Here is a 13,476-nt window from a genome sequence, read left to right on the forward strand (position 1 = left end):
AAGGGTTGGCATAGAGTATTCGTAGATCGTGGCAAGTGGAACACTTTTACTTGAACCTCCGGGAAAGAGGAATACCTATGTAGGAATAAGTATGTAGATTTATACTACTATCTTACAGCCAACAAAGGCTGAAAGGAAATGTACAATAGCTTCATGGGTGCCGGTGCATGAAGCCATGTTTGTTTACATACTGCCGTATGCACCGCTTCGGGTTATGACGTTAGCATAAATAAGAATGCACTCTGTGATTTGTTATTTTACTCTTATATCTACTTGTATTTTTAAGTGCAAATATTTGATTTTAAACTGTCGCGGTACATTGTACTATTAATAAATAAGCTTTCAGTTGTGTGACAAATACTAACTTAGATATAACTTAAATATAATTTACTTAAATGTAAAGTGACGTGACGCGTTGTAAAAATTTTGAGATACAAATTTCGAATGTCTTTAAAGGGGAGCTGTTTGGAGTACCCGTAACCGAATATGTGTGATTAGAGTAATGAGTGTGGAGAGGTCTGTACGGTTCATAGCTAGTAGAAATTCATAGTATCTGCCTACCCCAATGGGAAGCAGGCGTGATGGTATGTATGTAATGTACAAAATCATCTAGCATATCGTATTTATTCTCCTTTACCAAACCAGCATTATTTAGAACCATAAAAACAGCAAAAGAAAGAAATCCCCGCCCACGATCACTTCAAACTAATCCTTGTGACCTTTACATAGGACCTCGTAATTTTGTAATCTCTGAGATAAAATCTCACAGCATTGTCTTATTAATCCACCGCCTGATTTTCGGCCATAGCGGATCTCTGAAAAGGCTAGCTTGAAAGGGCACAAGTATCTGATATTGATCTAGCAACGGGATTTCTATGAACCCACATAAAATAAAGACTGAATATTAATAAATTTTGAACTTAAAGTACTTGTATAAAAAATCTAATTCTGGTAGCGTAAAACCAAAACAATCATTGGTCGTACTTGCGTTAATTTCACAGTACATTTACTGCTCACAAAAATTATACGAATTTACAAACAACTACAAAGTACAAGACAACAATGTATACAAAATAGTTATGATTTATACAAAATTAATTAATTAATTGGTTCAAAAACTTATAAAGAAAACAAATTGAATTTAATTAATCCAGAACACGTGACAGCAGCCCTAAAAATTACTTCATTCAAAATCCGGCCCCTACACCTGTATAATTGCAATATCAAAATAATTAACTCCCGAATTTCATTATTTTGATATTTTTAGTTTTCTACCTAACAGTCATCATACAACATACAACAACAATAAAACAGATAGATTGCATGACAAAACTTGTTATCTGAAAATACACGTATTTTTACCGTTTTCATAATTTAAACCTTGTCGATAACATTCAAATTACTATTGAGCGAAAAATGAAGGTACGGCTTCTTCAAATTCGTATTCAAGTTATGGACAGGTTTTGTTTCTATTTGAAATATTGAAATCGTAACTGAGCGAAATATCATATAATACGGGATATCATATAAGTTGTCATATCAACTTTCTACGTTCAATAGATTCATTGTCCGTCAGTCAGTCAGTTAACGGAAGATTTTTTATTTGTAAGCCTATTTTTTGAATAAAATATTAATTTCGAAAAAATACTTACGGCTAATCGAAACTCGTAAATAGAAAATAATTACAATTGTCCCTGAAGCTACTTCCATTCTGACCTTAATAGATTATGATAGAACTATGATATTTGAATCTCAATTCTATCATTAAGCTAAATAGCTGAATGTGGCCATTCAGTCTTTTCAAGACTATTGGCTCTGTCTACCCCACAAGGGATATAGACGTGACCATATGTATGTATGTATGATATGATAGAACTTGTTGTCAATCAATATATATAAAACTCTTCCTTTACTGAGTGACTGACTGACAACGCTATGAGAATCTACTGAACTTAGAAAGTTAAAGGTCCCTATAAAGGTTCTTTAGGGGAGCACTAAGATGGAATTTCCGAAAATTCTCGCGGGGACATGAATTATGGGTATTTCCGTTTTACGTGGGCGGAGCTGTCGGTCCCCTGTTTACAGGTATAGAACTATTACCCAAAATCTGTGTAAGTTATTTTCTATTTTATACAAAGTTGTGTTTAAAGGACAAAATGTTGGTATAGTAAGTATGCTCTCTAGAAAATTTCTTAATAAAAATCACCTGGCGTCTGGCTCGATAAAAGAGGAAGCATGAAGAAGCAACAGATGGCGGGATTCTTGTTAGGGTTAGCAATTTTGGATGATATATATATAGGCTCCTCTCCAGATCTTTTCAAAATTTTCAAAATCAGTTCAATATTGGTGCTGTGTGGTTCACGGCACCAAACAATAGAACCACTCCATCTCTTTTCCATGGATGTCGCAAAAAGCGACTAAGGGGTAGACTTATAAACTTAGGATTCTTCTTATAGGCGATGGGCTAGCAACCTGTCACTAATCAAATCTCAATTCTATCATTAAGCTTAATTTTCATTCCAGATGCTGGTTTTGCCTACCCCCCAAGGGATATAGACGTGATTATATGAATGAAGGAATGAATGAGTTCATCATTTCCCAAGATTAACCTTTAAAAGCAAGCATTAAAGTCATGAGCCTAAGCCATACATTTAATAAAAATATAACTGTCCATACATTTAATAAAACTGTAACTTTCTTAACATACTTGAAAATTATTGCCAAATATCGATACGAGGTTTTGTTCTATGATCAATATAAGTCAAAAAAGAGAACTTAATTGTTCGAATGACAACCCTAAGTCTGTGGATGGAAGCAATTAGAAAAACGCAAGGACGACACTGCGGTTAATTCATTTACTTGCAAAAACTGTTTCATTCACTTGCTATTGTAGCCGGATTCATTAAAATAACGCCGCATCTGAGCTTTTACGGGATTGCAACGAATGTGTTTGTGATAACGAATGACGATATTTTTGTTGAAATGACAATTAAGATAATTATAGGCTTTTGTTTATTAAACACTAGCTATGCCCGCGACTTCGTCCGCGTGGAATAGTTATTTTGGAATTTTTAGTTGCAGCGTAATGTTATACAGCCTAAAGCCTTCCTCGATAAATGGTCTATTCAACACAAAATTTTTCGAATTAATCGAACCAGTAGTTCATGAGATTAGTGCGTTTAAATAAACAAACTCTTCAGCTTTATAATCTTAGTATAGATATGATATTATGATATCTATCTTTTGTCTTTTTTAATCTAAATGGTTCCTCGAGAGGTATAGAAAGAGTGAAATTAAGACTTGACGCTCTGTGTACATTAATTAAAAAACGCATCCTGTATTTTGGCGCTTAAAGTTTACCACACATTTGAAACATTTCAAATGTCGTGGTAATTTCGCGGCTTTTAACGTAATCCCGGCGAAAATGTCACTTTCCAAATTAAATTATTCTGTGACAAATCTGCTACTTTTGTAGGGATTTATTATTCCCATTTCTGTTTTTTTTTTAACCATCAGGTCATAGAACATTGTATACATCATTTCTATTGTCGAGTATAAAACAATTGCATTTCTCAGATTAAAATACTGTCTTAAATAGTGTATTTGTCGCACTGAAAAACAACTTTGAGCTGTTTGGCTTAATGTTGAAATTGAGATTCAAATAGAGACAGGTAACTAGCCAATCGCCTACAAGAAGAATCCCAAGTTAATAAGCCTTTCCCTTGGTCGCCTTATACGACACCAGTGGGGAAGAAATGAAGTGGTTCTATTCTAAAGTGCAGGTAACCACACGGTCTTTTCTTCATTCAAAGTAGGTTTGTTGAAATATAACCCGGATAGGTTAGCTATTGTAGCTATATATTCAATATTAATAACACAAGCAAATATACACGTAAATGTGAAGAAAACACAACAAACTTTATGCAATTTAATAAATCGGAGACAACATTGTGGTCAGTTGAAACCAAATTCGAAATTGCATAGTGTTTGATCATGCTTATCACCATTTAAATCCATATTTAATGCATAGATTTCAGTTTAAGACACATCCCACGAGGAATTTAATTTTTACGCTTATTTTCGTTTTTAACCGATTTAACACATTCTTTTTCCATTACCCATATAATTGTACGTGCAAAACCTCCCTTAATGGGGGCCCTACACTTTCAAAGGAATCTGTAAAATTTAAGCTTCCTAATTTATACAAATTTTTTTCTAGAGCTTAACTTTGATGCAAAGCCAGTCATAGGTATAACACATACAAATATATACATACTTAATACAGTTATAATACTATATAAACCTTAGAAGATTTAATTTTTATACTTTCAAAATCCATTTTGTTATTCCATATTCCAATGATCATTATAAAATACAAAGGAAAAGAACGTTTTGCAATAAAAAAATATGACAGCATAAAGTTTAAACTAAGTGAGGGCGCTCCATTATCTACAATTTTCTTCGATGACACAAAATGGCCGCCTTATTGGCTTTAAAGAAAAAGCTTTGAAATTAGCTTCCTCGGGTAACAAGACATTTCTGTATTTATAAAAAGGGCATATTCCCTTGTCATAAATACAGCAACGTCGAGAGATTGGTTAAAAAGGAACAATTAGAGTTAATCTTTTCATTTGTTAAAATAACAATTATGAAATATCAATTACTTAAGTAGATTTCTAGGAAAAGACGTTTTATTATTATCTTTCCTCAATGTATTTTTTTAGTTGGTAAAAGCTGCTCTGCTGCTCATTAGTTTAGTACTTTCTTACTATAAATTATGTCAAATCTATCAAAACCAGTATAGAAAACATTATAGCATTCGCGGATATCTTTATATAAGACTTATTTTATTACTTATATCTAAGTTATCCTAACCACTGGGTCTAGTCTAGGAGTTCTAGAGACTTGAAATTTGCTAAGTAGGTATAATTCTCGCGGGCGTGGAAATATGGGATATAGTACGTTTTCTTAAGATTTCTTCTATTACCTGCTATGTTTGATTTATTAAAACAACTCTTTAAATTATTTTTACAAAACTGAAGAAATTGCCATTCAACAATAGGTGTTTTAAGACTTACACCAAAAAAGTAGACATACCTACCTCAGTGCTTTATCCAGGTGCTTAACAGTTAAGTACACCACGAATAAGAATTACGCGGAATTCGAGACAAAAGAAAAAATTCTCGGGAGTCAATCAATTGGAAGTCCATATCAAAGCGATATTCGGAAATTTGTGTCCAAATCAGATCGGGAAGGCTTCGATATTGAAAATTCTACAAACAGATATCGGCGTTTAATTAATTTTCCTGTCGAATGACTCGGCCCGCGTTTCTTGACAGCGGAGCTCACCATGCAGAGCAAAAGTTTTCCAATAAACCAGGAATTTAATGCCTTTGGAACAGTAAAATCTTATTAGCCATTTGGTGACATTGTCACTCAAATGTGGGATATTTTTATCATTCAATTAAATATTATTTGTTTAAATATGGTTATTGTAATTAAATATGGTTTACTGAACTTCGCTGAAACATGAAAAAGGAGAATAATGATCACTGAACATGTATTATATACCTATGGACTGATTCACATACACATAGAATGGATCTTTACGAGTATGTTTATAAATTGCAGGTACTAAGTAACTTAAATTTATGAAGCTGTTCTGGCGTAGATCTTTCTTGTTTTTTTTTTTATATATCGTATTTTTTTTATAGTCGTAGTCACATTGAATTTTGTGCAAGAAATGCAAAAGAGGTCGATAACAAATATATATACAGATATTTTTTTTTATATATTTTTACTTCTACTTGATATATCCATGATTAGCCATTCAGCTGAACGTGATCTTCGGTTAATTTAGTTGCTAGCTCTCTGTCTTCCTTGTTATATGATTTTTGTGTATGTATGTATTTGTAGATAACTGATTAAGTAGGTAATAACATATAAAATAAGTTATTGTAAAGTTTTGTATCAATAATTTTGATATATTTTTGTACTATGTGAAACTTTATTTATTGATCATGACTTGATACCTTTGTAAAAGCGTTATGATGCCTAATTCATTCTAATTAATTAAATTTTAACTTGTAAGTTGAGCGACGTTTTTTGTTGTATTATCTTCCCTTTCTTTCTGAAGTTAAGCAAAAAGATAAATAAAGAAGTCATATGTCTCGTCGACGTTCGTAAATATACCTCTTAGATAGATTCTCAAGGAGCCAAGCCAAGTAGCCAAGGAGGAGTGGCTCACTTTAAGTATCTGACTTACCCAAACCTGGATTGTGGTGTTGATCGTGGGTGTTAAGTATACCCCTGGTTCCTCCCAAGTGATGAAGCAATAAGGATATAAACACAAGAAGAAGGATGATGGCCTACTTTCCAAAGAGACAATTTATAAATAACTGGCCAGAGTGTCCAAGCCTGAAATAAAGCAATTTCCGGATCACTCAAATTGGAAGGCGGAAACAACGCCGTCCTTATAATTGAGGATGTTAATTGCTATTTCGGCGATCTTCTTTAATACTTGCAAGGAAGATGAGGAAAGTTTATCAGTGCCTCCATTGAGAAAAAAAAGAGTAAAATATAGTTTATTGGCGCCAAATCTTTGTACCGTGCCTTTTTTTTTTTTTGAATCTCAATTCTATCACTAAGCCAAACAGCTGAGCGTGGCCTATCAGTTTTTTCAAGACTGATGGCTCTGTCGACCCCGCTAGGGACATAGACGTGATCATATGTATGTATGTATGTATTTTGTAAATTCCCATGGAAGCGAACCTCCGCGCTAAGGTTATTATTAATATAAAGTGTAGGCCTAAAAGGACGCAGGCCTAAAGGCTTTAATGGACGCAGCAGAAAGTGTTGGTTGGTATAAAATTGCCACATGATACTCAATTATATGGGGTCATGGCCCCGTACGCACACCTGTTTGTTTAGGGCACTTCTACAAATAATTACTTCTTTGTGTGACGCTTTGTGTAATTTTTCATTGAAGAAGTGGAAATATTTATTTATAAGTGGCAATATTTATTTGTTGGATATATATATTTCTATCTCCTTTTTATTTTTTGCTTTTTACATTAATTTAAAAATAATAATTATTCCAGCCCCCACAGATAAGCACACACGACGCCGTTTTTATCGCGCGAAAATCTATCGCTGTCCTGTTTCGCATCATAATAAAAACAATATATAATAAACATAAATAATGGCCATAGACAAAGAAGAGCACATAGCTACTCTGCCCTGCAGCACCTAAAACGCAGTAAGAGAAAAAACGCGGTTTCGAGAAAACCGCGAAATACTTTTTGATGCTTTATTTTATATTATTATTTTATATAATTTGATGAAATGTTTTTACTACAATGAATAACTGATATCAAAGATTGAACTGACATCAAAAATATATCTAACATTTTGTTTATTTCCAAAATATAAAAGTTTTTTTTAAACAAGGCCTATTACGTGCTATTACTGCATCCAAAAATGTAAACATATGCAGATTAAAATGCGGCAAAAAAACCTAGCACTGCAAATATTTTGATTTGTTTGCAGCGTTGCAGACTAATTTGCAGCAAAACGTTTTCTTTACTGCATTTTAATTTGTATCTTGAATATGCGTGTAGTAATGAAATACAGAAGTCTACTTCTGTCCTCTTGGACATGGAAGTGTGGCGGATACATCATCAACAAGAGTTTAGCTCTTAAATTAAATTGAAATGAAACAAATTGTACATATAAAGTCTTTATTATAAAAACAAGTTAGTACAACGTGAAAAATAAAAAAAATATATATACTATTTGAGCAAAAGGGACTAATTTAAGTATTTTTAACTAAATTAATATATATCTTTACAGCCTATATTAGGAACACAGCTTTTGGCTTTGGCAAAAACCAAATGAGATCTTTTTAATAATGGCACATTTTTTAAATTAAAAAATTAAATCAAAAAAATTTTATCTTCTATAAAAAAAATAATATGGATATGAGTATTCTATACTCAGTATCATCATTATCAAAACTTATAAAGAAACATCAAAAACATAAATATTAAAAAAAAAAAAACTAGTTAACAGAAAATTAACTTTTCATAAAAAAAGAGTTTTAAAGATACACAATCTGCAGAGTGAATAATAATTTAATAATCATTATTCCTCAGATTGATTAGATTAATTTACTAATCATGGATAAAACACATTTTTTTAACAATCCTCATCAAAAACAATTTCCTCTGGTTCATCTGTTTCCTCAGCTTACACAGGTAAACTTTTCCAAAATGCCAATCTGTTTTCTGGCATCAACGGTCCTAATATCTAACTCTTTTGCTGCATTTTAATAAGTAATTCATATAATATTTATAAATGCAGTAAAAATCCTTACCATACAAAAATGTATTACTGCATTTTAATATACATGCATTAATATTTATTTAGGTATACATCAAAGATTTTTTGAGGCAGAGACGATATTCACTGCGTTTAAGGTGGTGAAATCATGGAGCCGCGTAAACGTAACTGCTCTTACTGTATGTTAGTTAGTTTTCAGTGTAATCTGAAATGCGATTTTGAGTTACTGCAATCTAAAAAATTGATTTTTTTATCTTAAAAATCCTTGTATTAAAAAATCTGTTAAATCACATTGCTCCTTATGACGTACGCTATAAAGTTCAGTATTAAACACAAAACTCTTAAAATGTCTATTACTGCGTTTTAGGTGCTGCAGGGCAGTACTATCACATATTTTTCCTGTGGGATAGACAGAACAATTCATAATACTCTGACACATTACTTTTATCCTGATTAGATACGGATGCCGAGCCAATTATAGCCTAAAAGTAAATCCTAAGTAAGTAAGCCTTTTCCTTGATTGAATTTACAATCGGCGCTATAACACACTAAGTATACCTACATTTTTAGAAGTAAATATTATTCCGATAAACATAAATCAATATGACAATATAAACTAAGTCACTAACTGTACATACTCATATGTATGTTGTATGCCCGAACGAGTATCGAAAAGTCGAGCCCTTGAAAATAGTTCGGGTCACGATATTACGATACTGCAAGGTCTTTGGCGCTCATACGTGAAACTAGTTGTTGCCAGAAGCTTTGTTCTCGTGTTTTTTTCTTTACTGTTTTTTATATCTAAGAATTCCACTACGAAGAAGTTACTAATAATAATCCCTAGTCGTTTACGTATGTACTGTATGCAACATATGTATAACTATGTATTAACAAGAAAATACTTGTTACTGTGTAAATTTCTATGCAATAAAGATATTACAAAAAACAAACAAACATATAATCATATTCATCCCCTTGCCCCTTCTACCCGGGCTTGGTGGAGTAACATATCGGAGATACCAGCAGGATTCAGGATGACGTGGTCAGCATAACAGGGACTAATCTTTCAGAATCCACAGACCCGCTCAGCTATACTCGTATATGGTGATGGAATTGAGATTCAAATTATAGGTTTTAATAGCCCATCGCCTAAAAGGAGAATCAGAAATTTAATAACTCATCCCTTAGTTGTTTTTTACGAAATCCATGGGATAGAAATAGAATTGTCCTTTTCCAAAGTGCTACGAACCACACGGCACAACGACACTTTTTACTACTAAGAATATTTGGTGAGCTAACAGACAGTCACAGAAAACGTAAAATAGAAACAGTATTACTACATCCAGTGATATAATCCTACTTGATCAATAGAATCTGCGAACACACAAAGCTGTACGACAAAGCCAGCCAGCTAGAAACAAGCTACAATTGTTATTTGCAAACCATAGAGATGAAACATAGAAGGAGAAACTAAAGCGACGAGCTTTTGTGAAAAGATTGTTGAATGTGGTTGAAGCATAATAGGTAATAATGCATGTCGTGTTTAGTGAAGAAAAGATTTATCTAACAGGCCGCGTTCAGCTGTTAGGCTTAATGATAGAATTTAGATTCAAATAGATTGCTAGCCCATCGCCTAAATGAATCCCAAGTTTATAAGCCTATCCCTTAGTCGCCTTTTACGACATCCATGGGAAAGAGATGGAGTGGTTCTATTCTTTTTTTGTATTGGTGCCGGGAACCACACGGCACTTTATATAGCTATTAAGATCTATTTATAATGTTCTGTGGCACAGCCAAGGTGACGGTACCTTGGCGTTCATACAAAGTGTTGTATGAAACTTTTGGTGAGTGATGACAGTTTTTGTCATCACTCGCCTAATCTTTCCACTAGTAGATCGTGGCCTTAGGGTATTTTCTAGAGAGCATCGGAACAGGATAATAGTAGTTTAAGATAGTCCATACTCCTTCTAAAAAGTATACTTGTTGTCTTAAAAAGTTTTTCATGACATATAAAAGTTTTTTCACGATTTTGGTATAAACTGTAAAATACAAACAATCAAGTTAAGGTTCTGACTATTTTCAAATCACTATTTTATGCCTTATATAGCCTGTAAATTTGGCACGACTGCAAACCTCTTTGGCGCCCTGCCTTAGCGGGTTCAATGCATTTTAAACTAGATTGCCAGTACACAATTTTATATATTCTGCGCCGCTTGGGAAAGCAATGCAATGTATTCTAAGCAAGAGTTTTCAATGCGATGTAGACTAAAAAAATACTAATATAACGTTAGCCGCTTTCATTTGTAGGTAAACGTTTTTGTTTTAACCATTTCAGTATTTTCTTAAGGTGTGAGTAAAAGTACTGTTGTTTGGTGTTGCCAGAATTTTTCTTATCTTCCTATTGGTAATTAAATGGGTGTATCAAGAAGATATAGGCATAAATTTAATACCTATACAAACTTAACTCCGTATTAATTTATAATATTGATTAGTATTTATGACGAATAAATAATGATAATGATGAAATGCTTCCTATCTGTCTGTTACGCTTTATGTGAATAAAATAAAGTATACATTTTATGTGAATATAGTTTTTTTGAGTTGCAAAGCATCGGTGGTCGAACGGTTAAGATGCCGGCTAAAATGCGCAAGTAATGCGTAGCGGCACAAACAGATACAAATCCTATCTCAACTATGTAGGTACCAAAGACTTTTCTGAGATATGAACGTTTATGTGAGTGCTAGTCGATGCTCTTACGAGTCTACTTGACTAGCAGTCGACACCGTAAGGCGAGAGAAAACATCGTGAGGAAACCTGCACATCAGGCAACTGGATGTGTAACAATGATCGATTACCTACGAGTTTAGTTGCAAAGGTTGCGGAGGTCAGATAGTCTAGAGATTAAAAACATTTGTCATATGAGTTGCTTATATGGTAGAGGTGTATTACAATAGAGGATTTCCCGAAATTTATACGAACCGTAGTTTTGGATAAAGCTCATGATAAACATAATTTTTCAAACATTCCAAAAATGAATTATTTGAAGTTCATACATAGTATGTCAAATATCTCATGATCCAGGAATTATACATATACATCGTAATACTAAGCATTTAAAAACCTTTTTCAGTTTAGCCCTTTTAATCCGGAAGACTTAATAAAGATCCACAAAAATTACTGTAGTTTCAGAGGAACAATCTAAAAGAAAGCTTTAATCAGCATTTATAGCTATTTCCCGGCTGAATATGGAAATTACGCATAGCGCATAAAGAGATGGAATTTACATTGCGAGTGTCTTTAAGGCATTTTATTAGTTCTGTCGTAAAGGGAGTGCCGACGGTTATTGGGCAGTTAGACAGATCTGAGATTCAATAAGAGATATTGGCCTTTTTTACATGCCACCCACATGCTTGTCTGCTTGAGGCCTTATTTTTCAAATATATCCATTTAAATGCAATAATATCAAAATAATTGATTGGCATATTCATTCAAAAGATTATTTGTAAGACGAATGTTTTAAATAGTAACAGTGTAAAGTTATGTAATTAACCACACAAATAAAATTCTATTAATGTTCACCATAATGTACATTAAAAATGTCTTAACGCATGGAGTGAGAACTACCCTCATTTTAATTAATTTATTGCGAGTTGAGAGTTAGTTTGCCTGTTGTTGTTACTCATTAGAACTTATTGTAATGGAGAGTTTAAGTGCTTAGAAAAGAAGATTTATTTTAGAGATTTATTTATTTTATAAAAGAAGTTGATGAAAAATAACCTGTTGTTTGTCAAATGTCAATTTTTACTTTCCATTTAAATCTTATAGGACACATCGAAAAACTTTTGAAATAGCATAATGAAACTTCCTACCCCTCCGGAAAAGGCGTTACTTTATGTGCAATATGTTGCATTATGTATACATGCCAATGATCTTGAAACAACAATGTGAAGCTGTGAACAGGACAAAACGGAAAGAAATGGTTGACAATTGGTCTCCAGGCCCCGATATTTATATCAAATTTTATTTTTCAAACATAAACGCAACCATAATTTATCGTAAATCCCACGAGAACATTAGTTTTTACTTTGAGTCTCAATTCTATCATTAAGCCAAAGAGCTGAACGTGGCCTATCAGTGTTTTTAAGACTGTTGGCTCTGTCTACCCCACAAGGGATATAGACGTGACCATGTGTATGTACATATGTATCATTTAAGTTTTATTGTATCACCCATTCTTTTCACACTTTTAACAAAATGCTCATTCGAGTGCATCAATTGTTTAGATTCGTTTAGTACTAACTGAGCAATTCAAATTCATTTCTATTCCGTCCCGTGTGCGAGAGACTACTGCCATGCAAATATTACCGGTCTGTTTGTTTGTACAAGGCATTTGTATGTAGATAGTACAGACTTATCAACACATACAACAGGTGCTCATATTAATTGCAATTTGCATACAGAAAGGTTAAGGTTCGTATGGGATAACTTGGTGTTTTAATATCTGCTTGTCTCTGGTGAAATACCGTATGCCCATATCCATTCATTCATACTTATAAACGTGAAAGTGGGTTTGTTTGTTCGTCTTTTACGTCAAAACTGCATACCATACATATATATATATATATAATACCCTTGCGGGCTAGATAGAGTTCAACGTACGCTTAATGATAGAATTGAGATTCATATAGTGATATGACCGTCGCCTAAAAGAAGAATTGCAAGTTTATAAGCATATCCTTTAGTTGCCTTTTACGACATCCATGGAAAAGAGGTGGTCCTATTATTTTTTTCTGGAACCACACGGCACAGCAAACTACTAAACCAATCTCCCTGAAATTATTCATTTTGTGCGGAGTAGTAACAGGGTAAATTTATCAGGCTGAGCCCCGGGCGAAAACTAGTAATTATTAAAAATTATAAAGTTTATTTGTTTGTCTTTTCATCACGCTTTATCTACTAAGAAGACATACACATGATTTGTAGTACTGAGAAGATCATATATACTTATATAATAACCAATGGAAAATGTGTTGTTCCCCTGGAATTTGCGATAAAAGACGTTTACGAGCGAAAACGCGGCGCGATCTTAAAGACACACAATTGTACTTCATGTTAGTATGATATATGTAACCTTT

This window comes from Amyelois transitella, chromosome 13 (genome assembly GCF_032362555.1).
Source record: "Amyelois transitella isolate CPQ chromosome 13, ilAmyTran1.1, whole genome shotgun sequence".
NCBI lineage: Eukaryota > Metazoa > Arthropoda > Insecta > Lepidoptera > Pyralidae > Amyelois > Amyelois transitella.